The sequence below is a fragment of the Oncorhynchus tshawytscha genome, linkage group LG03 (genome assembly GCF_018296145.1).
Source record: "Oncorhynchus tshawytscha isolate Ot180627B linkage group LG03, Otsh_v2.0, whole genome shotgun sequence".
Classification (NCBI taxonomy): Eukaryota; Metazoa; Chordata; class Actinopteri; order Salmoniformes; family Salmonidae; genus Oncorhynchus; species Oncorhynchus tshawytscha.
In genome coordinates this window covers 31,772,308-31,798,053 of record NC_056431.1, presented here as the reverse complement: position 1 = coordinate 31,798,053, position 25,746 = coordinate 31,772,308, and positions in this window count along the sequence as shown.

Here is a 25,746-nt window from a genome sequence, read left to right as displayed (position 1 = left end):
GTTGGAGTAGCCAGGTGGAAAGCATGGTCAGCCGTTGAGAAATGCTTATTGAAATTCTTGATTATCGTGGATTTATCAGTGGTGACAGTGTTTCCTAGCTGGTCAGTGGGCAGCTGGGAAGAGGTGCTCTTATTTTCCATGGACTTTACAGTGTCCAATTTTGGGGGGAATTAGTGCTGCAGGAAGCAAATTTCTGTTTGAAAAAGCTAGCCTTTGCTTTTCTAACTTACTGTCTATATTGGTTCCTGACTTCCCTGAGAAGTTGCATATCGCGGTGACAATTCGATGCTAGTGCAGTAGGCCACAGGATGTTTTTGTGCTGGTCAAGGGCAGTCAAGTCTGGAGTGAACCAAGGGCTATATCTGTTCTTAGTTCTACATTTTGAGAAAGGCACATGCTTATTTAAGATGGTGAGGAAAGCACTTTTAAAGAACAACCCGGCATCCTCTACTTACGGGATGAGTTCAATATCCTTCCAGGATACCTGGGGCAGGTTGATTAGAAAGGCCTGTTCGCTGAAGTGTTTTAGGGAGCATTTGACAGTTATGAGGGGTGGTCGTTTGATCGCGGACCCCATAACGCAGGCAATGAGGGAGTGATAGCTGAGATCCTGGTTGAAAACAGCAGAGGTGTATTTAGATGGCAAGTTGGTCAGGATGATATCTATGTGGGTGCCCATGTTTACGGATTTAGGGTTGTACCTGGTAGGTTCCTTGATCATTTTTGTGAGATTGAGGGCATCTAGTTTAGATTGTAGGACGGCCGAGGTGTTAAGCATATCCCAGTTTAGGTCACCTAACAGTACAAACTCTGAAGATAGATGGGGGGCAATCAATTCACATATGGTGTCCAGGGCACAGCTGGAGGCTGAGGGGGGTCTATACTATAACAAGTGGCAAAGGTGAGAGACTTATTTCTGGAGAGATGGATTTTTAAAAGTAGAAGCTCGAATTGTTTGGGCATAGACCTGGATAGGATGACAGAACTCTGCTTTCTCTGCAGTAGATTGGAACATTTAGCAGTTCTATCTTGATGGAAAATGTTGTAGTTGGATGGAAATGTCAGACTATTTGGTGGCCTTCCTAAGCCAGGATTCAGTCACGGCTAGGACATCATGGTTGGCAGAGTGTGCTAAAGAATTGAATAAAGCAAACTTAGGGAGGAGGCTTCTGATGTTAACATGTATGAACCCAAGGATTGTTATGGTTACAGAAGTCAACAAATGAGAGCGCCTGGGGTCACACAGGGCCTGGGTTAACCTCTACGTCACCAGAGGAACAGAGGAGGAGTACGATGAGGGTACGGTTAAAGTCTGTAAGAACTGGTCGTCTAGTGCATTGGGAACAGAGAATAGAAGGAGCAGATTTCTGGGCGTGGTAGGATAGATTGAGGGCATAATTTACAGACATGGGTATGGTAGGGTGCGAGTACAGTGGAGGTAAACCTAGGCATTGAGTGACAATGAGAGAGGTTGCATCTCTGGAGGCACCAGTTTAGCTAGGTGAGGTCTCCGCATGTGTGCAGGGTAGGACAAAGGAGCTATCTAAGGCATGTTGAGCGGGACTAGAGGCTCCGCAGTAAAAAATAAACAATGAGAGCTACCCTAAACAGCAGTATACAAAGCATATTGACATTAGAGAGAGGCATAAAGCAATCACAGGTGTTGATTGGGAAAGCTAAGACATCAACAGGTAAGACAACAACAATGGGTAAATAGCGATGAATGGGCAGAGAGGGACAGTTAGCTACACACAGGGCCTGAGTTTGAGGCTGGGGCCGACAGATAAACAAATTTAAGTACTGTGAACAGTCCAGCAGGCATCAGCTGTGTAGCCAAGTGATCATGGGGTCCAATGAACAGCAATTGATGAAACAGGGAGCCGTTCGGTAGTCATTACTACGCTAGGTGAGCGGGAGACACGGCGTTCAGAAGGCTAGCGGGTCTGGGCTAAACAGATGGGTCTTCACCGACATTCACGACACAGAGCCTGGTTGAGAGCACATCGGCCGAATTACGTCGGCAGACCAGTCGTGATGGATCGGCTCCGTGTCGACAAAGGTTCCAGGCCAGTTGGCAAGAGAGCTATTGTAGTTGGTGTACTTCGTTGGCTAGCTGGCAGATGAGCCTAGCTTGAGGCTAGCTCGAGGCTAACTGGTGCTTGCTTCTGGACAGGGGCGTTAGCCACAATAGCCACTCGGATCCAGCTAGCTAGCTGCGATGATCCGGTGTAATGGTCCAGAGCTCGCGGCAGGAATCCGGTGATGTAGTGGAGAAAAGCAGTCCGATATCCTCAGGGATGATATTGCGCTGTGTAGACTGGCAGGTATTATCTGGGCTAAAGCGGCTGGTGTCTGAGCTAAAGGTTAAGACCGCTAGCAGTAGCTAACGATGACTAAATAGCTGGTAGCTAATTAGCTGGCTAGCTTCTGATGGCTAGCTACTGATGGAGGTTGCAGTTATAAGGTCTAAAAAAATAGCAGATCCGTAACACATTGGGTGAGGCAGGTTGCAGAAAGGTATATTTAATTTGAAAATGGAAAAAATGTATTGAAATATATACAAAATAACCAAACCCGGAGAAAGGTGTTTTTTCCATCTCTTTCGCTATCATACTTTAATTCCACTGATTTCAAAACTTGATCCTCCAGAAAGTGGAGAGCAACACTTATGAAGCTCCACTACACAATACATAAAAAATAAGCTGCGTTCGACAGGATTACCAACACAGACTGACGAGGTCAAATAGACATAAGCCTTCTATATGGCCGACCAATCCTCTCTCCTCTCTCGGCATATCCAGCCCACTCATTATCTCAGCTAATCATGGCTAGTGGGAAGGTTGCTGGCTTTTGCTGTGGCTTAACCAACAAAGCTCATAATTTAACACTGTTTGTCACGTTCTGACCATAGTTCTTTTGTGTTTTCTTAGTTTTAGTGTTGGTCAGGACGTGAGCTGAGTGGGCATTCTATGTTGTATGTCTAGTTCGTGTATTTCTATGTTTGGCCTGATATGGTTCTCAATCAGAGGCAGGTGTTAGTCATTGTCTCTGATTGGGAACCATATTTAGGTAGCCTGTTTTGTGTTGGGTTTTGTGGGTGGTTGTCTTCTGTCTTTGTGTCTATGCACCAGATAGGACTGTTTTGGTTTTTTCACATTTGTTGTTTTGTATTTTGTAGTGTTAACGTTTATTGTCCTTATTAAACATGTTGAACACTAACCACGCTGCATTTTGGTCCTCCTCTCCTTCAACGGAAGAAAACCGTTACACTGTTATTCCTTTTTACAGATGGCATACACGTTTGTCACATGTTCAAGAAGGCATTTCTGCCAAAAAACGCATTTTGATTTAAAAAAAATTAAGTTCAAATGGCTCTCCTGTGAAGTTACACCTATTTCCCAAATCAGGTCACATACTGTAACTTTTCTGATACTTAAGTGGCTGAAGCCTGTGGCACTTCAATTATTAGAGCCAGTATAACCCCGAGAGAGCTATGTAGCCAACAAGCCTCCAGTGTAGAGAACTGCTCATCACACAGGAGACACACAGCTGGAGCAGATTTAATTAACTCATTTAATAAATTGAGTATAATTTTGCATATTAGCTAGAAATTAAGCAGAATTAAATTCAAATCTGTCATTGAATCCCCAATGAAAATATTTGATTAATCTAATTTCGGAGACCATGTATAGACCATGTATGCCATGTATTGTGCAACTGGCAATATAAAGCTGGTGATGAAAGCTTTGATTTGATTGCAAAATTATTGTAAAGATTTTTTCAAATGTGCCTGTGTGTTTGTGTGTGCGTGCCTGTCACAGCAAGTGTCTATGTGAATGCATTCAGTACACCCTTGTAAGATTGCAAGATAGTGAGAAGAGAGTTATACTGCTTAAGTGTATAACAATGTCTTTATAAGCAGGATATCCCCATCCTGAGTGACTTTGAGTTTCTTGACATACTTTGACATTTTGGAACACGCAACTCAATATGGAACCATTCAAAATACAATTTAAAACTATTCCATAAAATTCCATAAAGGTACATTTGATATGATATATTATGTGGTAAACACACCCCACACTTCAGTTTCCCTCAGGTGTAAAAACACACTGCACCCTCTAGCGCAAACCTCATGTCTATTGAGCAAGGTTCCTGTCCGATCATTACTGTTGTGACAAGCCAAGAAGGAAACACAACAGTTTTCCCATCTCGCTTAAGGATGATACAGAGACACATTGAACGAAAAGAAAGTGAACGTGTGTGTGTGCATACATCTGTATGTGTGATTGTGTGAAGGTGTTCACTGAGCTAACATGGGTCAATAACTACACAAGAGCAGCTAGTGTATCTTCTTGTCTGTAATGATGTGTATTGTCAGTATTAGGGTAGAAGAGAGAGAGAGTGGCCTTGTTTGTCTTGTTTGGTTCCTCGTCTCTGAAGGGACCGGTCCTGTCAGTCAGAGAGTTGGTCTGCAGACAACTTTCTCTGTGTTCTTCAAACATGACTCATCCAGTGCCAGCAACGCCCAACTCTGGAACAATGTGTATTCCTCGTATGACTTCATCACACATCATATCTGTATCGGAGTACACATTTATTTTTGCTTCTACTGTATAATGATTAGATCTGATATTTAGATTGACATATACTGTACATTTAGAGGCAATTTCAAGAAGTCAATTTGAGTCCTTAATGATTAACTTTAAACAATTATAATAATCGTAAAAAATGAATGTGTGTGATCAACATTTAAAAACATTGTAAATTAACATTTCTGAATTGTAAACAAAAAACATTTTTTAAACATGAAAGGATTCAGTTGATGTAACAAGCAATTGTCATATTTGTTTGATCAAATATATTTTTCTCGCTCTCAATTCCTCTCTTTGCATTTCGTTTTTTCTCCATTCACTCATGTTGGAGTTTTGGCCCACTCTTCACGTGGAGGCGGGCTCAGCCTTGGAGTGACGGATCAAACAAACAGCTGGCGGATCAGTGACGGATCAAACAAACAGCATAAGCACTGCTTACAGCAGAAACCATGCAGCAGTCGATCAGCAAAACAAACTTGTTGTATTTTACCAGCAGCTTACTTACAGTTGCGGCCAAATATATTGGTGCCATTGCATTTTTTATAAATAATTCACAATTTCTTCTAAAACAAGTTGATATGAAAAAAATGTAGTTGATCTCCACCCCATTTTACACATTTTATTTTTGAAATTTTTGTTTAGAAAAGAAAAACAAATGGCATGGATGAAGATATTAGCACCAAAGCACTAATAATTGGTTGCGCAGCCGTTGGCCAAGATAACTGCTGACAAACACTTCTTGTAGCCATTATAGTGCCTTTCCACTCTTCAAATCAAATCAAAGTGTATTTGTCATGTACACAGATTTGCAGACATTATGCAGGTGCAGCGAAATGCTTGTGTTTCTAGCTCCAACAGTGCAGTAATACCAAGCAAAAATACACACATAATCCAGAAAATAAAAAAATAAGTTATATACGATGAGCCATGACTAGAATACAGCATATAAATATAAAGTGGGTGAAACAGCATGCAAACATTATTAAAGTGACCAGTCTCTAAGGTGCAGGGGAGGGTATCGGGTGGTAGCCGGATAGAACAGTGACTAAGGTTCAGGGCAAGGTATTGGGAGGAGGCCATCTAGTGGTGACTGTTTAACAGTCTGATTGCCTGGAGATAGAAGCTGTATCCAATGCCGCATTCACGTGCTACTCGTAACTGGGAAACTCTGACATTTCTGACTTGCTAATGTGACCGATGTGAAATGGCTAGCTAGTTAGCGGTGATGCGCGCTAATAGCGTTTCAATCGGTGACTTCACTCGCTCTGAGACCTTGAAGTAGTGGTTCCCCTTGCTCTGCAAGGGCCGCGGCTTTTGTGGAGTGATGGGTAACGATACTTCGTGGGTGTCAGTTGTTGATGGAGGGGTGCGTCACTTGAGTGGGTTGAGTCACTGATGTGATCTTCCTGTTTGGGTTGGCACACCCCCTTGGGTTGTGCCGTGGCGGAGATCTTTGTGGGCTATACTCGGGCTTGTCTCGGGATGGTAAGTTGGTGGTTGAAGATATCCCTCTAGTGGTGTGGGGGCTGTGCTTTGACAAAGTGGGTGGGGTTATATCCTTCCTGTTTGGCCCTGTCCAGGGGTGTCCTCGGATGGGGCCACAGTGTCTCCTGACCCCTCCTGTCTCAGCCTCCAGTATTTATGCTGCAGTAGTTTATGTGTCGGGGGGCCTTATTATTATTTGACCATGCTGGTCATTTATGAACATTTGAACATCTTGGCCATGTTCTGTTATAATCTCCACCCGGCACAGCCAGGAGAGGACTGGCCACCCCACATAGCCTGGTTCCTCTCTAGGTTTCTTCCTAAGTTTTGGCCTTTCTAGGGAGTTTTTCCTAGCCACCGTGCTTCTACACCTGCATTGCTTGCTGTTTGGGGTTTTAGGCTGGGTTTCTGTACAGCACTTTGAGATATCAGCTGATGTACGAAGGGCTATATAAATACATTTGATTTGATTTGATTTTGATTTCATGTGTGCAGAGGGTCCATGGTTCAAGCCCAGGTTGGGGCAAGGAGAGGGATGGAAGCTATACTGTTACATTGGTGCCTAAGTTTTACAAAATTAGTCAGTGCTAGCAATTTTCCAAATTGAGTCAGTGCTATAGCAACTTTTCCAAATTGAGTCAGTGCTAGCAAATTTTACAAATTGAGTCAGTGCTAGCAACTTTTACAAAATTAGTCAGTGCCTAGCAACTTTCCAAATTGAGTCAGTGCTAGCAACTTTCACAAAATTAGTCAGTGCTAGAGATTTTTCTGGTTAATTCAAGCAATGGTACATAGATAGAGTGAATACAAGTGAACCCTGAGGACCTATGTGTGTGTGTGTCTCTGTGTCTGTGTGTCTTTTTAACTGTGTCATTGTAACTGTGTGTGTGTTCATGTGTGTTTGTATGTGTGTGGGTGTGTGTGTGATTACGCTGGAGAGGGACAATGATGAGAGGAGATGAGGAGAGGACGTGTGTGACGAGTGGTTTGCATGGAGGTGGCCTCGCTATGAATGATAAATAATCAATGATGCGCTTAAACAGAGGACAGGGGATAGGGGCATGGTTTCTCTTACAGCATCACACAAACACACACATTTTTTTGCCCTTCGTAGTTCCCTGTTATTTAAAGCCTCCTTATTGACAGTACTGATAATAATTGACTGTGGATAGAAATGTTTTCTACAATGACGAGTAAAATGATTTTTACTGTACCATACATTTGTAACAAAGTTGCTAAATATAAACCAGCGCTAAAACTCGAAGAGCAAAGGCAACAGTGTGTTTAGCTTTCTCCAAACATGTATTTATTTGAAACCACTAGCATTATAGCTGCAGACCACTGTGGGTTTTCCCTGCCTCAGATCTGCCTTTCCAAACAATAGCTGTTTAGCATGTATGGCTAGCCACAAGAAAGAGATTTACTGTTTGTTGTTGCCTAATTAACCATGTTAAGGGGGATTAAGCTTCAAACAGCAATGTTATTATAACGGCCATGTTGGTTTCCTGCTCCCCGCCTCACCAACAGAGGTTAAAGCTAATGGAGCTAAGGCTAAGTCATTAATGTTTGTTTTTAGGTTTGGAAAAAGTGTGTAATGGTTGGCATCCCCCACTCTCTCTTGCTCTCCCTCTGTTTCTTCTTTCTTCTGTCCTCCCTCCTTTCCCTGGTGGCCAAAGCCGCTCAAAACCAGCCACACACACACACACACACACACACACACACACACACACACACACACACACACACACATACACACACACGGATCTCTCTTTTACGTCCCTCCTCCATCTCTCTATCCCTCCATGTTTTTTTTCTCTGACATAAGCAATATTCTCTGCTGCTTTGTTTGATCCTTTGGCAACATTGGACTTCATGTCTGGACAGTGTTTTTGAATCAGCAGGTAGTCGTAGGCAAGCTGTTAGAGGGTCATCACTCTTCTTCTCTCTCTGCTCTCCCCCTCTCTGTTCCTCACACACACAGATGGGGACCTCCTGAACTCTGACACAGGTCATTTTTAAAATGACATATTTTATACATTCTTGTTGGGAGGGAAGTCGTGGGACCCACATTGTAAAGGAAGAATGTAATAATGAAAGAGAAAGTGATCAGAGGATATTGATGCTTTGACTGTTTTCATTCTCTCCTCAGATTTTGGGTGTTAATGAGCTAGCCACAAGGCTTCTGTCAACTATTGGAGATTTGTACCTACCTATCTCAATCATAGATGTCTGTGTCTTCTATTTTTGTGTGAGGGCCCTTTCCTTCACCCTGTGTGTCTGAAGTGTGCATTTATGTCTGTGTGCATGTGAGAAATGTACATTGTTTCGGAGAGTAGACATTTTGGCTCACATCCAGCTCATTGTAGACTAGCCGGAGTCTGGGCTGTCTTTTATGGCGTCTTTACTCACTGTAACACAGACAGTTTGCATAGCAATATCTGCCCCATCTTTTTAAAACACAATAATAATAACAGCAGTATGTTAACCATATAAAATACAACATGGATTGAAATTCTGCTCTAATATGCTGACTATTAAATGCTATTGGAAGAAAATGTGATTTACGTTATTTGTATTTCAGTATCTTCTTGTCATTATAAAGCTGGTATTAGGATCCACATCAATATTTGTTTTGTATTTATTCCAGATATTCTGTTTTTGTCAGAGGCATTGGTTAATACACTGACAATACATGCCAAGCTAGGCACCATTTCAACATTTGCTCTATTTGGGGGGTTGAGGTAAATCAAAGGCCCAAACTTTTGTTCAAACAGTAATTTCAATGAATATACCTTTTTTAACATCAGCTAAAATTTTGGCTTGGATTAAACGCTGTCTGGCCTGTCTGGGTAATCATGTGTGACTGACCTGTGGTTAATCTTTTGGTCTGGACTGTTTGTGTAATCATTTGGTCTGGCCTGTTTGGGTTATCGTTAAGTCTGCTGGGGGTAATCTTTGGTTGGTCTGTTTGTGAATTGTTTAGTTGGTCTGTTTGGGTGATTGTTTGGTCTGGTCTGTGTGGGTAATCTTTGGTTGGTCTGTTTTGTGTAATAGTTTGGTCTGGTCTGTGTGGGTAATCTTTGGTTGGTCTGTTTGTGAATTGTTTGGTTGGTCTGTGTGGGTGATTGTTTGGTCTGGTCTGTGTGGGTAATCTTTGGTTGGTCTGTTTGTGTAATATTTTGGTCTGGTCTGTGTGGGTAATCTTTGGTTGGTCTGTTTGTGAATTGTTTGGTTGGTCTGTTTGGGTGATTGTTTGGTCTGGTCTGTGTGGGTAATCTTTGGTTGGTCTGTTTGGGTAATCTTTGGTTGGTCTGTTTGGGTAATTGTTTGGTATGGTCTGTGTGGGTAATCTTTGGTTGGTCTGTTTGTGTAATTATTTGGTCTGGTCTGTGTGGGTAATCTATGGTTGGTCTGTTTGGGTAATTGTTTGGTTGGTCTGTTTGGGTGATTGTTTGGTCTAGTCTGTGTGGGTAATCTTTGGTTGGTCTGTTTGTGTAATAGTTTGCCTCAGCAGAATCTCCAGCAGCATCTGTCATTAAGTGTTGTCCCACCAGGGATCCATAGTGCTGCTGGAGATACAGGGGTATCTGCTCTCACGCTCAAAACATGACATCTGAGGACACACTCACTCGTGGGCGCACACACATGCAGACACACGAATTGGCAAGCGCACATACACACACACATGCCCCCCCACCCTCTCCCATACACACACACACACTCACACTGACATAAACTTACACAGGCATACACACACCAGCCTGTTCTCTTGTCATTTCGCAACATTTTATAATTTTTGTACAGATGTAGAATGTAGACTGATTTTTAGGAATATATTAAGCATTTTCCTGGTGTTAGCTTTGGTGCTAGATTACCCTCAGACTGGTGGTACAGATATACCAGTAAAATCAGCATGTTTTTCTAGTTTTCCATCTGATATGGTTTCAGGAATTATGTGTCTGTATATTAGATACTTTATGCTTTACAAGTACCATTTCAATACGGTAGGGTTAGTGAAGGTACAGATGCCGTATCTTAATTGGATCATCCTGTTGTTCCAGGAATTTTCCTGCACAACCGGAAATGCAAGATTGTAGTGTATTCAAGGTTTAAAAAGGCTCCTAAGTTAATGATTTCCACTAGACTTGATTTGCCCTTAAACAAAAATGTATCAACCTTTACAACAAAATTGTTTCCATTAATTATAATTAAAATCATAGTTTATTATTTTCCTTTTGTGAGAAACTGGATCAATTAAGGTACGGCATCTGTAGACAGGCTGTATCAAAGAGTCAGTAGCTGTTCCAAACCGACCTTAGACAGTAGAGGGCTGAGATAGTTAGATAGAGACCAATCAGTGTATTGTGCTGTCCACAGACAAGTCAGTATTCGACATGCATCCATGTCTGAGAATGTCGGGAGATGATGTGGAAACCTACTTTTAGGTGTAACCATGAGCTCCGTTACAGTACCTTCAAGTAGGTTTGGGTTTTGCTAGGGCATTGTGGACGGGGGATGGCGGATGGGCGTAAGTATCTGCTTCTGATTCCAAAGGTTGCATGTTTCAATTCAGCTTTTGATATTTTTTGATTGAAGCCTATCCCAAACCTTAACCCTTACCTTAACCATTTGGAGTTAATGCATAACCTTAAAAAATTGGAGTTCATGCCTAAAGATAACTTTAAAGACTTTGAAATTTGACATTTGGAATAACTTTGAAATTTGACGTTTGAGAAACATGGATGAGCGTTTTATTCTGACATAACACTGTAAGAGCTTGTAGGCTGTCCAACCTGTGGCTAGAGGTGTTTTGGAAAGCAGAGCTATTGTTGTTGTAGGCTCTATGTTTGTGTTTGTGCCATATAACCAGCAGGAACCCATTGGAACAGAGGTGGAGAGAGGGAGAAACACACAAACACACATGCACACATGCACACACACACATTGAAACACAAACACACACACACTTTTGCCAGGAACGGTGATGTGTGTGTGTGTGTGTGTGTGTGTGTGTGTGTGTCTGTCCTTCCCTCTGAAGAATGCAGAGCCTGAGGGCTGTTGTGCCTCTGCTGTTTGTATTGTTTACTGTGCGGTTCCCCAGCGTGTGTGTACAGGAGGAGATGGTCATGCACTTAGGCCCCGCTCTACTCTTTTAATTATTTACTCTGATTGGATTCGATACTACTACATGCCCAGAGCATGCTACTGAGAAAGGGACAGGGAGAGGGAAGAGGAGATGAGAGGGAAGAGGCACCATTTCAACATTTGCTTTCGGAAAAGCTGACCACGACTCCATTTTGTTGATCCCTGCCTACAGACAGAAATTAAAACAAGAGGCTCCCACGCTGAGGTCTGTCCAACGCTGGTCTGACCAAGCTGACTCCACACTCCAAGACTGCTTCCATCACGTGGACTGGGAGATGTTTCGTATTGCGTCAGACAACAACATTGACGAATACGCTGATTCGGTGTTCGAGTTCATTAGAACGTGCGTTGAAGATGTCGTTCCCATAGCAACGATTAAAACATTCCCTAACCAGAAACCGTGGATTGATGGCAGCATTCGCGTGAAACTGAAAGCGCGAACCACTGCTTTTAATCAGGGCAAGGTGTCTGGTAACATGACCGAATACAAACAGTGCAGCTATTCCCTCCTCAAGGCTATCAAACAAGCTAAGCGTCAGTACAGAGACAAAGTAGAATCTCAATTCAACGGCTCAGACACAAGAGGCATGTGGCAGTGTCTACAGTCAATCACGGACTACAGGAAGAAATCCAGCCCAGTCACGGACCAGGATGTCTTGCTCCCAGGCAGACTAAATAACTTTTTTGCCCGCTTTGAGGACAATACAGTGCCACTGACACGGCGTGCAACGAAAACATGCGGTCTCTCCTTCACTGCAGCCGAGGTGAGTAAGACATTTAAACGTGTTAACCCTCGCAAGGCTTCAGCCCCAGACGGCATCCCCAGCCGCGCCCTCAGAGCATGCGCAGACCAGCTGGCCGGTGTGTTTACGGACATATTCAATCAATCCCTATACCAGTCTGCTGTTCCCACATGCTTCTAGAGGGCCACCATTGTTCCTGTTCCCAAGAAAGCTAAGGTAACTGAGCTAAACGACTACCGCCCCGTAGCACTCACTTCCGTCATCATGAAGTGCTTTGAGAGACTAGTCAAGGACCATATCACCTCCACCCTACCTGACACCCTAGACCCACTCCAATTTGCTTACCGCCCAAATAGGTCCACAGACGATGCAATCTCAACCACACTGCACACTGCCCTAACCCATCTGGACAAGAGGAATACCTATGTGAGAATGCTGTTCATCGACTACAGCTCGGCATTCAACACCATAGTACCCTCCAAGCTCGTCATCAAGCTCGAGACCCTGGGTCTCGACCCCGCCCTGTGCAACTGGGTACTGGACTTCCTGACGGGCCGCCCCCAGGTGGTGAGGGTAGGCAACAACATCTCCTCCCCGCTGATCCTCAACACTGGGGCCCCACAAGGGTGCGTTCTGAGCCCTCTCCTGTACTCCCTGTTCACCCACGACTGCGTGGCCACGCACGCCTCCAACTCAATCATCAAGTCTGCGGACAACACAACAGTTGTAGGCTTGATTACCAACAACGACGAGACGGCCTACAGGGAGGAGGTGAGGGCCCTCGGAGTGTGGTGTCAGGAAAATAACCTCACACTCAACGTCAACAAAACTAAGGAGATGATTGTGGACTTCAGGAAACAGCAGAGGAAACACCCCCCTATCCACATCGATGGAACAGTAGTGGAGAGGGTAGCAAGTTTTAAGTTCCTCGGCATACACATCACAGACAAACTGAATTGGTCCACTCACACAGACAGCATCGTGAAGAAGGCGCAGCAGCGCCTCTTCAACCTCAGGAGGCTGAAGAAATTCGGCTTGTCACCAAAAGCACTCACAAACTTCTACAGATGCACAATCGAGAGCATCCTGGCGGGCTGTATCACCGCCTGGTACGGCAACTGCTCCGCCCTCAACTGTAAGGCTCTCCAGAGGGTAGTGAGGTCTGCACAACGCATCACCGGGGGCAAACTACCTGCCCTCCAGGACACCTACACCACCCGATGTTACAGGAAGGCCATAAAGATCATCAAGGACATCAACCACCCGAGCCACTGCCTGTTCACCCCGCTATCATCCAGAAGGCGAGGTCAGTACAGGTGCATCAAAGCTGGGACCGAGAGACTGAAAAACAGCTTCTATCTCAAGGCCATCAGACTGTTAAACAGCCACCACTAACATTGAGTGGCTGCTGCCAACACACTGACACTGACACTGACTCAACTCCAGCCACTTTAATAATGGGAATTGATGGGAAATGATGTAAATATATCACTAGCCACTTTAAACAATGCTACCTTATATAATGTTACTTACCCTACATTATTCATCTCATTTGCATACGTATATACTGTACTCTATATCATCGACTGCATCCTTATGTAATACATGTATCACTAGCCACTTTAACTATGCCACTTTGTTTACATACTCATCTCATATGTATATACTGTACTCGATACCATCTACTGTATCTTGCCTATGCTGCTCCGTACCATCACTCATTCATATATCCTTATGTGCATATTCTTTATCCCCTTACACTGTGTATAAGACAGTAGTTTTGGAATTGTTAGTTAGATTACTTGTTGGTTATTACTGCACTGTCGGAACTAGAAGCACAAGCATTTCGCTACACTCGCATTAACATCTGCTAACCATGTGTATGTGACAAATAAAAATTTGATTTGATTTGATTTGACAGGTAGAAATAGTGCATAGAGTAAGAGGTAGAGGAGATGAAAACAGGCCAGGAACTTGTTACGAGGGAGATGAGAGTAGAGGAAATGAGAGCAGGGGGAGGAGGATGAGGACAATGCAATGACTATCTGAAATGTGTGAAGACATAATTTTTTGTTGCACTGGAAATATTTTATCTTTGATTGTTCCCCTTTTCCCTCTCTCCTTTCACGTCATCCCTTTGCTCTGCAGGTCACCAGCTGTCAGGCAGCTAGTGGAGGGAGCCGCCATTCCTGTCTTCCTCTCCTTCTTTCCCTGTCTCCCTCGCTCCACTTCTCCATTTGGGAGCATGTGCCTCTCCGCTCTGGGTGCATCATGGGGGAACTTCAGGTAAATGAACCAAAGCGAACTCTGCACCACCCAGATGTTCATCTCCTTTTTTTCTCTACTCCTTTTTTCCTGACATAAGTCTTCAAAGCTCCTTTAGGAGAGTGGACCTGGAGTTGAACCCTCTTCATTTACTTTCCCCTGAGAGTCGGGAGGAATAGGGGAGATTTGGGGGAGACAGGTGGGAGGCAGGTTAAGATAGAGAAGATGGGGAGGCTAAGTGAGAATGCAGGAGAAAAAGGGGAAAGTGGGGAGGAAGTCTGGATAGGTGGGAAAAAATTGTGAGAGAAGGAGCAGACAAGGGAGATAGGGAAGTCAGGGAGAGAGAAGACACACAGAAGAGATAGGGGAGAGAGAGACAGACAGGATGGATGCAGGGGAGAATGAGGAAGGGGAGATAGAGAACCAGGTAGGCTGCCATTTGGTCTTGGCAGTAGCTACTCTTCCTTTGGGCATGCAGGCAGGTGTACACCACCCCACCATGCTCGCCCTTCCCTTCCATCCCATCCCTGCCTCGCTACCAATCCAGTTATGTGTGTCTATTAAAGTGATGTAGCTGTGGGGTCTGGTTAAATCCCCAGTCCTCCTGACATGGTGGATGGGTGTAGGGGCCCTATCGGCCCCAGACAGGGTCTTCTGGCCTGGTGGGAAGAGGTGGCCCAGGGAAATTGAATTAGCCATTGTGTCTGAAATGCCATCGATTGACTGCTGGAGCTGCCACAGATCTGGGGTGGAGAGGGGAGGTTTGGAGGAGATAGAGGAGAGGGTTTGAGGGAGAGATGTTTACCTCTTATACAGAGCTTACAGTGCCTTCAGAAAGTATTCAAACCCCTTAACTTTTTTGTTGTGTTACAGCCTGAATTTAAAATTGATAAAATAGAGATTTTCTTTGTCACAGGCCGACACACAATACCCCATAATGTCAAGGTGAAATTATTCGTTTTTCAAACAAATTCATTTGAAATGAAAAGCTGAAAAATCTTAAATCAATAAATAGGGAAACTTGGTTCAGTCTGCTTTCCACCAGACACTGTGAGATTAATTCACCATTCGGCAGGACAATAATCTAAAACACAAGGCCAAATATACACTAGAGTTGCTTACCAAGAACACAGTGGATTTTCCTGAGTGGCCGAGTTACAGTTTGACTTAATTCTACTTGAAAATCAATGGCAAGACCTGAAAATGGTTCTCTAGCAATGATCAACCAATTTGACAGAGCTTGAAGCATTTTGAAAATAGTAATGGGCAAATGTTGCACAATCGAAGTGTGGAAAGCTCTTAAAGAGTTACCCAGAAAGACTCACAGCTGTAATCACTGCCAAAGGTGCTTATACAAGGTTTTGACTCAGAGGGTGAATAGTTATGTAAGTGAAACATTTCTGTATTTAATTTTCAATAAACTGGCCCAAAAAATCTAAAAACATGTATTCTCTTTGTCATTATGGGATATTGTGTGTAGATGGGTGAGAAAAATATATTTAATCCATTTTGAATTTAGCCTGCATCACAACATAATGTGTAATAAGTCAAAATGTGTGAATACGATCTGAAGGCACTGTAAATATCAGAGTTATTTGCTCGATCATTTCAGTGGAATCCCACCTGCCATAACTCGTAAGTGCAGTTACTAACAACTTCTGATGAAGGTTATATCACAGAAGAGAAAATGGTCTGTATCTATCAGTGGTCGTAAAGTAGTACATTACCAAAACTATCTGCTTAGTTAATTTGGCTGTTCAAATCAGAGCATAATTATATTCAGAGGGTAACTATAAAATATATGATTAAATAATGATGTGAGTCAAGCCTCGACTAGAAAGATGATTGATGTGGCGAGGAATGTCTAAGTTAATAATAATATGAGTCAATAATTAAGTCCATTGCCTATAGGGATGATTGATGCAACTGGGAATGTATGAGTTAATAATGATCTATCTGACTGATAAATTAAGAGGGTGTAAGAGTCAATAATGGTGAGAGTATTTAATAATATGATTCAATCATGATACAGTATGAGTCCGTCACCTAGAGGGATGATTGATGAGGTGGTGATGCTGACACTTCCTGTTTCTCTGCTCCACAGTCAGGATGAAAGCACAAGGCTTTATTTTGTAGCTGTGGAGGAACAATAGGTCAGAGGAAGAAAGAGTCTATTCTGACCCCCCCCCACACACACACACACTAGTGTGTCTCTCTTTCTTTCTTTCTTTCACTCACTCACTCACTCACTCACTCACTCACTCACTCACTCACTCGCTCGCTCGCTCGCTCGCACGCACGCACGCACGCACACACACACACACACACACAGACACACACACACACACACACACACACACACACACACACACACACACACACACACACACACACACACACACACACACACACACACACACACACACACACACACACAGGCATAGAGCCCTGGGGTTGCTGGTGCACCTGCCCTTTTGCCCTCACATGAAAAAGGTAGCCTTTTGATTGGTGCCATTTTTCTAAACTAATGACTTTTTATTTTTTTTAATTGTCTCTTTTCTCTTGTAACTTTAAATGGACAAAATTGCCTATCGAACTCAATCATTTTTCAGAAAAGTCCCCTCCCCCGCCTTTCTACCACTGCGAATGGTAGTTCCAGTGCGTTGCTGCACTCATCCTCGTTACATGCCCGAGCTGCCTTCCTACTGGCGCCGAGTGGGGAGTTTGAAATGAATACTGCCAGTAGTAGGTTACTTTGGAGTTGATAGCATGTGTTGTCTCACGGTCAGGGACAGGGTAGGGGGCAAATGCAGTTTGACTGTTTGTCAGTAGCGGAACAAATTAAAATCAAGCAAGACTAGTTGGCTTGTTTTGAAAGCATAGCCTAGCTAACGAGCCTATATTAGCGATTATCAGATGATATTGGCCACCCCAGTAGTGTAGTGGCTCTATCAAAAATACTTCATTTTAAAACTTGTTGGGGATAGGGGGCAGAATTTTCACTTTGGATTAATTGTGTGCCCATAGTGAACTGCATCCTACTCTGTCCTAGATTGCATATTATTATTACTATTGAAAATAGAAATAGAAATAGAAAACACTCTGAAGTTTCTAAAACTGTTTGAATTATGTCTGTGAGTATAACAGAACTCATAGGGCAGGCAATCTTCCAAACAAGAACTGAAATTCTGAATGTGGGTCAAATATGACGTCATCGCCCCTTCCCTCCAAATAAGATATCGATCTGGTAGCACTACGCCTTCCACTAGATGTCCTCATTCAGTAGAACATGGAATGGAGCCTCTGGTGTGAACTTTGACCGAATGGGAGGGGAAATAGTCACTGTCTTAGCAGAATGCCATTTCCCTGTGGCGCATTTGTCTGTGGGTGTCACCATCGTTCCATTTGGCTGCAGATGAAAACGTATGATCCAGTTGGAACGTTATTGGATATAGATGAAAATAACATCCTGAAGAATGATTCTCTACTTAGTTTGACCAGTTTATTCAACCTGGAATATATATTTTTGAAGTTTTCGTCTGAGTTCTCCTGGACCAGCGTCAGCTTTTGGGCACGTGAGCTGAAAGTGCTAGTAAATGCAGATAAATGGACACTAGTATTGGACATTATGGAACAAAACAATGATTTATTGTGGAACTAGGACTCCTTGCACTGCATTCTGATGAAAGATCATCAAAGGTAAGGGAATATTTATGATGTAATTTCGTATTTCTGTTGACTCCAACATGGCGGAGAAATATATTTACGTCTGAGCGCTGTCTCAGATTATTGCATGGTAGGCTTTTTTCGTAACGTTTTTAAAACATCTGACACAGCGGTTGCATTAAGAACCAGTGTATCTTTAGTCAAAGTTTATGATGAGTATTTCTGTTATCTGGCGTAGCTTTCTATAATTCCTCCGGATATTTTGGAGGCATTTCTGAACATGGCGTCAATGTAAACCGAGATTTGTGGATATAAATATGCATATTATCGAACAAAACATAAATGCATTGTGTAACATGTCATATGAGTGTCATCTGATGAAGATTTTCAAAAGGTTAGTGATTCATTTTATCTCTAATCCTGCTTTTGTGACTCTATCTTTGGCTGGGAAAAATGGCTGTGTTTTTTTTGATTTGGTGTTGGTCTAACATAAATATATGTTTTGTTTTCGCTGTAAAACATTTAAAAAATTGGACATGATGGGTAGATGAACAAGATGTTTATCTTTCATATGCTGTATTGGACTTGTTAACTTCTTGCATCGAGCAATCCCGTATCCGGGAGCGTAATCATAGCCTCAAGCTCATTACCATAACGCAAGTTAACTATTCATGAAAATCGCAAATGAAATGAAAGAAATATATTCACTCACAAGCTTAGCCTTTTGTTAACAACACTGTCATCTCAGATTTTCAAAATATGCTTTTCAACCATAGCTACACAAGCATTTGTGTAAGAGTATTGATAGTTAGCATAGCATTAAGCCTAGCATTCAGCAGGTAACATTTTCACAAAAACAAGAAAAGCATTCAAATAAAATCATTTACCTTTGAAGAACTTCGGATGTTTTCAATGAGGGGACTCTCAGTTAGATAGCAAATGTTCAGTTTTTCCAAAAATATTATTTGTGTAGGAGAAATCGCTCCGTTTTGTTCATCACGTTTGGCTAAGAAAACCCCCAGAAAATTCAGTCATTACAACGCCAAACTTTTTTCCAAATTAACTCCATAATATTGACTGAAACATGGCAAACGTTGTTTGAGAATCAATCCTCGAGGTGTTTTTCACATATCTATTAGATGATAAGTCATTCGTGGCAGTTTGGTTTCTCCTCTGAAGCAAATGGTAAAATACATGCAGCTGGAGATTACGCAATAATTGCAACGGAGGACACCAACCGGAGCACCTGGTAAATGTAGTCTCTTATGGTCAATCTTCCAATGATATGCCTACAAATACGTCACAATGCTGCAGACACCTTGGGGAAACGACAGAAAGTGTAGGCTCATTCCTTGCGCATTCACAGCCATATAAGGAGACATTGGAACAAAGCGCATTCAAAATCTGGGGCATTTCCTGTTTGAAATTTCATCTTGGTTTCGCCTGTAGCATCAGTTCTGTGGCACTCACAGATAATATCTTTGCAGATTTGGAAATGTTAGAGTGTTTTCTTTCCAAAGCTGTCAATTATATGTATAGTCGAGCATCTTTTAGTGACAAAATATCTTGTTTAAAACGGGAACGTTTTTTTATCCATAAATTTAAAGAGCGCCCCCTATATCCAAGAAGTTAAGGCATTTGTAAAAAAAAAATGTAAAAAAATTAAGGTTGATTGTTTGAGTGGTGGTGGGGTGGGCTCCCATTTCCTGTGTGTGAACCCACCCCCCCTGCCCCACCAAAGGTCTGTGCATGGTCCTACACACACACATACACACACACACACACACACTCAGCTGGAGTCAAAAGACAGAGTAACTGTGTGGGCGTGTGAGTGCGTGTCTGTACGATTCTCCCCTACATAGTCACACCAAGGGCCATGTGCGGCCACAGGTGTGTGTATTACAGTCACCTGTGAGTGTGAAGTGCTTCAACCATATTTCCTTCAGGAAACATGCTGGGATGATGGATGAGTGTTTTATTGTTAAACCCTCTGGCATGTCTGATACTGTTATGTTAACGTTCCCCTATTTAGATTTAAGCAGTCTAGAGGCATGGCTAGAGGCTACAGAGGCTAGAGGCTACACCCAGAGCAGTGCCAATACACAGCTGTACAATGGAAAAGGCTTTAAATCTGATCTGAGGTCAGTTTTCTTATATTCTGTAGATGTTCAGGACATGTTATAATAACAATTACATACAGTTGAAGTCGGAAGTTACATACACCTTAGCCAAATACATGTAAACTCAGGTTTTCACAATACCTGACATTTAATCCCACTTTGTTTTAAGAATGTGAAACGGAAGAATAATAGTAGAGAATTATTTATTTCAGCTTTTTATTTCTTTCATCACATTCTCAGAGGGTCAGAAGTGTACATACACTCAATTAGTATTTGGTAGCATTGCCTTTAAATTGTTTAACTTGTGTCAATCGTTTCAGGTAGCCTTCCACAAGCTTTCCACAATAAGTTATGTGAATTTTGGCACATTCCTCCTGAAGGTTTACCTGAGTCAGGTTTGTAGACCTCCTTGCTCGCACATGCTTTTTCAGGTCTGCCCACACATTTTCTATATTATTGAGGTCAGGGCTTCGTGATGGCCACTCAAAATACCTTGACTTTGTTGTCCTTAAGCCATTTTGCCATAACTTTGGAAGTATGCTTGGGGTCATTGTCCAATTGGAAGACCCATTTGCGACCATGCTTTAACTGATGTCTTGAGATGTTGTTGCTTCAATATATCCACATCATTTTCCTGCCTCAAGATGCCATCTATTTTGTGAAGTGCACCAGTCCCTTCTGCAGCAAAGCACCCTCACAACATGATGCTGCCACCCCTGTGCTTCACGGTTGGGATGTGTTCTTTGGCTTGCAAGCCTCCCCCTTTTTCATCCAAATATAACAATGGTCCCTATTGCCAAACAGTTCTATTTTTGTTTCATCAAACCAGAGGACATTTCTCCAAAGTACGATCTTTGTCCCCATGTGCAGTTGCAAACCGTAGTCTGGCTTTTTCATGGCGGTTTTGGAGCAGTGGCTTCTTCTTTGCTGAGCGGCCTTTCAGGTTATGTTGATATAGGACTCGTTTTACTGTGGATATAGATATTTTTATACCTGTTTCCTCCAGCATCCTCACAAGGTCCTTTGCTGTTGTTCTGTGATTGATTTGCACTTTTCGCACCAAATTACATTCATCTCTAGAAGACAGAAGACATCTCCTTCCTGTATGACAGCTGCATGGTCCCATGGTGTTTATACTTGCATACTATTGTTTGTACAGATGAACATGGTACCTTCAGGCATTTGGAAATTGCTCCCAAGGATGAACCAGACTTGTAGAGGTCTGCTAGTTTTTTTTCTGAGGTCTTGGATGATTTCTTTAGATTTTCCCATGATGTCAAGCAAAGAGGCACTGAGTTTGAAGGTAGGCCTTGAAATACACCCACAGGTACACCTCCAATTGACTCAAATGATGTCAATTAGACTATCAGAAGCTTTTAATGCCATGACAACATTTTCTGGAATTTTCCAAGCTGTTTAAAGGCACAGTCAATGTAGTGTATGTAAACTTCTTACCCACCTGAATTGTGATGCAGTGAATTATACGTGAAATAATCTGTCTGTAAACAATTGTTGGAAAAATTACTTGTATCATGCACACAGTAGATGTCCTAACCAACTTGCCAAAACTATAGTTTGTATTTGTGGAGTGGTTGAAAAATGAGTTTTAAGGACTCCAACATAAGTGTATGTAAACTTCTGACTTCAACTGTATTATGATAATGATGGATTGCATTTAGATATAACAGAATAGAATAGAATAGAATAGGAGAGAATAGAACATTGTTGATTCCCAGGTTGAAATTAGGGTGTCAGGAGTTTAGATAATGCTCTCCAAGTGTTCAAAGTGCGTTACACTGTAAAGGTAGGAACTCACTTCATCCACCACCAATGTGTAGTGCCCATAATATGATATATCAGATGGACATGTATTTCTTGGTTGCAGTGTGGTATTTCCAGTGTGTGTATTTGTTTATTATTGTTTGAATCGAGAATTGGTCTGGGTCAATAATCCCCACCTCACAGCCAACATATTTTGGTGCCCCCCTCTTGGCAGTGGATAGTTTTTTGAAGAGTAATTTCATTCAATTCTACACATTTTGCCATGGGGCATAGAAAGTGTTGCAGTTTGAAAGCTAAATTCCTGCAATTCTACACATTTTGCCATGACATGTGCCATGTTCAAATGATATCTGTGTGAAATTGACTACAAAATAAATGGGGGCCCCCTGGATGTCAGGGCCCCTTAGCACATGCCCTGTATGCCCGGACGGTAATTAGGTTGACTACAATATTTAGATATCTGGTTAGTCTACCTTACCTAGCAATCCCCCCCAAAAGATAGCTTACATTGGCTCATTGAGTAACTGACATAACAAGAGGAAAACTGCTGATGCACTACCTAATTTAGTGAATTGTGTATTCTACTTTTTTAACTCTTAACATTAAGTTGAGACCCAGTAAGTCTCTTTGGGGTCAGGAGCCCCCTAGCGGCCATGTGTGAGTGTGCGTTTATGTGTGTAGAATTATTCTAATCAGTACCCTGCCCACTGACAGGTTAACTGCTGACCTCTGACCCAGGAAGCTCTCCAGTGTCAGCCTCCGTGTATTCCCTGTCCGCTGTTATCGGCAGGGAAAAGAACATGTATTATTAAATGTAGCATAAAAATCGATTATGGGGTCTTGTACCTCAGCCATTTTTTACCTACTTTTCCCTCCCTCCCTCCCTCCCTCCCTCCCTCCCTCCCTCCCTCCCTCCCTCCCTCCCTCCCTCCCTCCCTCCCTCCCTCCCTCCCTCCCTCCCTCCCTCCCTCCCTCCCTCCCTCTTGCAAAATTATAAACTTCTCTCTCAAATTCAAATACAATATACTTTAACAGCATGAATGACAAGGTCTATGTTGCCAAAGCGAAGTGATACACATTACAATTATAAAAACTACAGCGTCAACAATAAGAAAAGCAGCTAAATCATTTTTAAAAATAAAACAAGTAAATATCCAATACAGATTTTTAATTATGGTCAACGTTCAGAATCTAATTCAACAAACAAAATTGAAAATGACTGGTGGATATTGTCTTATGTCAGAATATTAGTCACAGTGTAATAGGAAATGCAGCTCTGTCTCTACCTGTCCCCTGGAGCAGAGTGAGCACAGCCTGTCCACTCTGGGCAGCCAAGTTTGCCTAATGATGACCAGTCTCTATAGCCAGACTGTGCTCACTGAGTCTGTACCTAGTCAGTAATTTCCTCAGTTTTCTATAAGTCACCGTGGTCAGATATTCTGCCACGATGTACTGTCTGTTTAGAGCCAAATAGCATTGAAGTTTACTTTGATTTTGTTGTGGTGTCTTTCCAATAGTTGATATATTTGGTTGGTTTGGTTGGGCCAGATTTTCTGAGTGCTGTATTGAGGCTCTATGGGGTTGGTTTGGGTTAGTGAACTGAGCCTCAGAACCAGCTGACTGAGGGGACTCTTCTCTTGTTTCATCTCTTGACATTGTAGGGCTGTGTGATGAAATGTTTCGGGCTCGCTTGTTTAGAGATGGCTGTTAAATTTGATTTATTTGAAATATCTCTCTCTCTCCATTTTCCTCTCTCTCGCTCTCTCTTGTCTCTCACCTCTTGCCTCTCTCACCTTCTCTCTCTCTCTGATAGAGATAGCCAACGTAGTTTGATCTGGTGTTAGGGTCTTTCAGAGCGGTCGAAAAGGCCCTGGAATTAAACTGCATTGTCGTTGCACGACCGTCTAAGGCATCCCCCCGGAACGCGAGGGCTCTAAAAGCCGGCGCACACTCCATCAGTATTATTGTCATTCTTTAGCTTGGAGGTTATTGGGCAGCTGCTGGCTGCACCCCACTGGCAGAGTCCCATTCACACCGCCTCTCCTTTCACCGCACCACTACTCCATTGATCCCCCTCTCCTCTATCCTTTCTATCCTTGCACCCCCATTCATTTAGGATTGCTCGATAGGAAACATTTTAATTTCCGCCGCTCCAAGTTTCTCCACTCGGATAACAATCTCTCTCTCTCTCGCTCTCTACACCACTCCCTCCCTCCCTCTTTCTCTCTCTCTATTGCTCTCTCTCTTCTAAGTCTCCCCATTTACCCCTCTCCTTTTGTTATCAGGCAGGGATGGTGGAAATAATATTACGCTTGATTTCCTGATTTGAGCTCCAGATATCATTGTACCCCACATCGATAAAATGTCTCACTATATGATTTTTGCAGGGCATTTTGTATCTGTATTACTGTATGTGTGTGTTGGGATCACAGTTTCATTTGTGGATGTAGAATAAGCCATTGTAGAGCAGACACAGGGGTTTTAGTCTTTGTTGCATATGATTTGATTTCTTTCTGCATCTTAATAGATTTAAGTGGCCAGTCTTTAAAGCTCCTTCCATGTGGTCTCAATGTGGCCTGTATCTCAGTCGCTCACTATGTGTGTACTCACTGTGTGTGTGTGTGTGTGTGTGTGTGTGTGTGTGTGTGTGTGTGTGTGTGTGTGTGTGTGTGTGTGTGTGTGTGTGTGTGTGTGTGTGTGTGTGTGTGTGTGTGTGTGTGTGTGTGTGTGTGTGTGTGTGTGTGTGTGTGCGTGCGTGCGAGCAAGAGAGTTTGAGTTTGGGCTCCTATAGCGGAGCAATCAACTGCATCCCTCTATAATGGGGTAAAAGAGGATAGCTATTATTGGGGCTATATGCAGTCTGATGAAACCTATTGATGTCTGAGTAGACTGTGGCCATTTGGGACTCGCACCGTCTCCCTAATTAGTCTATCACACCCACTGCTTGGGCCTCTATAGGATGCCCCATGGATGGCATTCATTGCATTTCTACATTTACTTTTGATATTGAAAATGTGTTGAGTTTTTACAGTTACAAGAAGAAAGGCAAATATAGTATTGATCTAAGGAGAGGAGCTGGATGGTGGAAAGGGGAGACCTAGACGATGAGGAAAGAGGGAGGAGAAGGAGGAGAGGGAGGAGGAATTGAGTAAAAGAAAGTGTTGTCTGATAACCCTTCCTGTTCTGTTGTCTTTGTGTTGCTATTGATTGGCTTTCTGACTGGTGAACAGCAGCAGTGACAAGCAGCACCCTGCCGCTCAGCAGACGGCTAGACTCATACCGGGACCTCTATGTATGCTTGCGTGTGTGTGTGTGTATGTGTGTGGTGTGTGTATGTTCTTGCAAGTGTAGTCAGAATGGGAAGTATGTGTGTGATAGAGAGATACTCTGTGTGTGTGTGTGTGTGTGTGTGTGTGTGTGTGTGTGTGTGTGTGTGTCTTTGTGCGTGTATATGTGTGTGTGTGTTAACTTGCATGTGTGTGTGGGTATTTGTACAATAATCACATATAGCCGGAGGGCCCATCACGTTGGCTTGCCCCTGCAGGTTTGACCTCTAACCTTTGCATTCCTGTAGGAAAGCGTGCAGAGACATGAGCTCCAGACATATATCTTCACCACTGTAGTGGTGTGATGTGTTTTGAGTAGTGTTTTGGTCTAGATTGAATGTGTGAAAGGTTCAGTGTAGTCAAAACATTCCAAGCTGAAAAAGGTGTTCTAAATTGTATCATGATTTTAGTGGAAATATTTCATATTTTAGCTTTGAGTTTAAAATCACAAACCACTTCAAAAAGCAAAACTTCCTATATGTTGAACAGGAAGAGTGGGGCTACGTAGGTCTCTCTGGCTGTTACAAAAATCCAACCTTTCCTTTCCCACATAGCTTTTCCTGGAATAAGGGAATGAAAAGACTGCTAAACGCTGCCTTTAGAGCTGTAGACAGTTCTG